The following is a 3,613-nucleotide window of genomic DNA, read 5'->3' on the forward strand; positions in this document are numbered from 1 at the left end:
CGTTTCATAATGATTAAGAACTTGCATATCAGTCACATATCGTAATTCAAAAGTAATCCATCGTTTCATAATGATTAAGAACTAGCATATCAGTCAAATATCGTAATTCTAAAGTAATACATCGTCTAACGATGATGAATATGTTTATCACAAGGTTGATATATTGTAATTATAAAGTAATACAAATCTAACCCAGCAAATATCTTTTTAAAGACTAAATTAATTTATATCTATTGGATATCCATAAAAAAATCGATGTAAAAAGTTGTTTTTTATTTTCTTTTATCCTCATGAAAAAAAACACATGGAATTCTGGAGTTTGAGATAAAACGGCTTGATTTGAAATATATATAAAATTTAAAGCATGGATTATAAATATGTGATATATGATATGAACAATATAAACAAATACTTTGAAAAGTTTCTTGTTTGCCTAGCTTGCACAGTAAAAACAAGAAATCACTGACAACGATAATTAAACATATTTTTATGAGCAAAATAAATGTTGTTTTTAGAAGAAAATAACAAATAATAGAAGAAACTTTAAAATATTTCATCGCTAAAAAAAATAATCTTACCGGAGAAAAAAATTTGTAAAGATTAAAAAATGTGAAATCTTTGTGTTTATTTTGTGTAATGATACGAAACGAAAGAAAAACATAAAACTAATCGTGCCTCACTGGCTTAATATCGCTAAGACGTATAATTTGAGAAGAATTGAAAAATTAATAATTATACCTTTAACTTCAAAAAGAAGATCAAAATAGGAAAGTGCATAAAGAAATAAGGAATAAATAAAATTTAAACTTTAATCTAAAGAATTTTACTTTTTAATAAATTCTGATGTGGCAAGCAACTTATTAACATAGTTTGGACTTATCAATGTTTATGAAGCCGCTCCTTAAAAAAATCAGATTTATTTTTACAATTATTAAATCTAATCAATTTAAGCTTTCTATATGCTTGTATGATACCATGGTGTTTTAAAAACTTACTTTGATGCAATACTTTTTATTGAAAATGTTTAAAAGATTAAAAACAAACTTTTAAATGTTTATAAATTTTCAAATGTTCCCTCCTGACCAAACGGCTGGACCGAATGGGCTGAATTTTTTTTGGACACTCATGGGTGGCCGGGGATGTCATAGGCTAAAAATACAAAGTACAAAATATTTTTCTTTCTTAGTGTTTAATATGATTAATTGTTTAATTAATTAATTAAATGTTTAATTGGACAAGCACCTGATAAATGCAGTAAAAGCATGAAATATTTTATTTAGCTTAATGCAATAAATTTTATCATTGCTATGTTGCATTTCTAAATTCTATTGATAAATATACATCAATACATCTATATACAGTGATAACCAGAAAACTCTCATATAGGAAGACGACTTTCAGACTCAAGTTATGACTTTGAATAGTCCAATAGGAATGGGACAAAGAAATTATACAGTGAAAACAGACCCATCTCACTTAATTAGTGATGTATAAACTATTTGTTTATACATTAGTGATGTATAAACTATTTGTTTTGTAACAACCTAACATAAACTTAAGAATTGCTGTAAAGTCGTCTTCCTATTCCAGAGTTTTCTGGTTCTCACTGTATATGAAGAAGTGATCTCTGCATTGTCTGTTTGTTTGTATGTCCGATTATAACTTAAAACGCCTCTGGGCCGATTTGCCTCAAATTTTGATTGAGGAACTCGGGAATAAAAACGGTTACGTGTCCTCAGCTTGGTTTTGAGAGATTCTAAGTTGAGTGGGTTTACTTTTATTTGGAAAAATAGCTAATATCGAAATTTAAGACCAAGCGTGGGTAAACGACGGGAGTAAACTGGACAACGCTGGGTTCCCAACCCATTTATATTACATATCTTTATTTATAACTTGAAATATTTGTGAAAATTGTTGCAAGATATTTACAAGGTAATTAAGCAGTGTAATACTAAGTATTATTTACAATCCTAGATATATTTAGATAGCAAGCTAATTGTTTTATTAAGGAACTGGAATTGGACCCGAGCACGCTGATCCAAGCGTCTGAATCCAATTAATTCTGTATTTTCAGAAGAAATTTCTGTATGTTTATTTGTTTCTCACATTTTCTTCGCAAAAGAAATAAACTCACGGCCACAACTTGCAATAAATGATGGGATCAATCTTTATTCAAATGAAATTGTGAATCGGGCATGTCACTCTTCAATTGGAGGGTCGCTGGAAATAACCGTCTGTAAGCTTTTTTTTAGCTTAACTCATTTTCTTCGGTATTCGGGATTACCTTATCTCTCATTGGTCAAAACCCCCTAGCTCTGAACTAACTGCTCAATTCTTGTTGGCAGACGGTGTATCATTAATTTTACATAAATCCATTGCAGATATATTGTACATTGTACAGGTGAATTGTTTATTATGCATTTTAATTGCTACGGTCATTTGCTGTCATTAGTTAAGTGTCGGTGGAGTTGAGGGATGAGGGGGGGGAAGGAGGGGGTAGACGGTTTGCTCTGAAAAGAGAACTATATAAAGGTGCATCTAGTATAAGGTGTGTGTGGGGGTGTTTTTGTAGATTGATTTATTGGTAATATTCTTGTAAAATTTTATTACATTTCAACATGGACGAAACCCAAAAAATGCACTTTTTCAACTAATAAAAGTCTCAGTTGCAACTTAAATATGGCATGCATGCTAATTTCTCCTACATTTGCATAAGGAGTGGCATATAAGGTGGATGCCAAATAAAACATTTTGATTGTAAAAGGGTTGGGGGGAATGAATGTGGGTAAAAAAAAAGGAAAGAAAGAGTTGAAAGTTTTCACGTTCAACTTTGTATTATGTATTGTCCCAAATCATATCATAGCTCTTAAATTTGGATTTTCAGGGCTTAACAGAAAAATCCAAAAGAATTAATCATATCATAAGTTGATGAGAATTGTGTAAAAATGATGTAGAAAATGTAAAGGGTTGTATGAGAGATATGTGAGGATTTAGTCGTTGAAATTAAAGATACTTTAATTAATATGATGTAGGGATAGATCTTTTTTCATTTGTTCACGTTTTCAAAACTAATATTTTTAAAAAAGGATCTTTTTTAAATCATGAAACTGAGAAGGTCTTCACATAGTATAAATACGATCAAAGAGAGGAAACCGACTAAAAGTGCATCGGAACTTAAACCTACCTAGCTAAACTTACCCAACCTTTATTTGTCAAAATTCAATACCATTAAAAAAAGATAAAAATCATCAACTGTAATATATTGGTGAACTGAAAACATCAGGAAATTCAAAGAAAATGTTTAACTTTTGAGGGATTTCCGCGAAATCTAGGAAAAAAAATTAAAATTATTTTTAAAACCAATTTTGGGACCCCACCAGTCAGAAATATTCTATCTTCTTAGGTTTAGGATTCTTCCCTTGAGCTCTGGATGACGACCTCTCTCGTTTCCTTCCTTCCTTCCTCTTCCAGGCAGGAAGTGCAGGCATTCCATCACGCCATTTAGGACGCTCCTTGAACTCCCAATCNAACTATGATTGAATTATATTTTACGCTATATAGAATAAATATGTCACGTTGAACTATGATTGAATTATATTTTACGCTATATAGA

Source organism: Eurytemora carolleeae, unplaced genomic scaffold (assembly GCF_000591075.1).
Source record: "Eurytemora carolleeae unplaced genomic scaffold, Eaff_2.0 scaffold1759, whole genome shotgun sequence".
NCBI lineage: Eukaryota > Metazoa > Arthropoda > Copepoda > Calanoida > Temoridae > Eurytemora > Eurytemora carolleeae.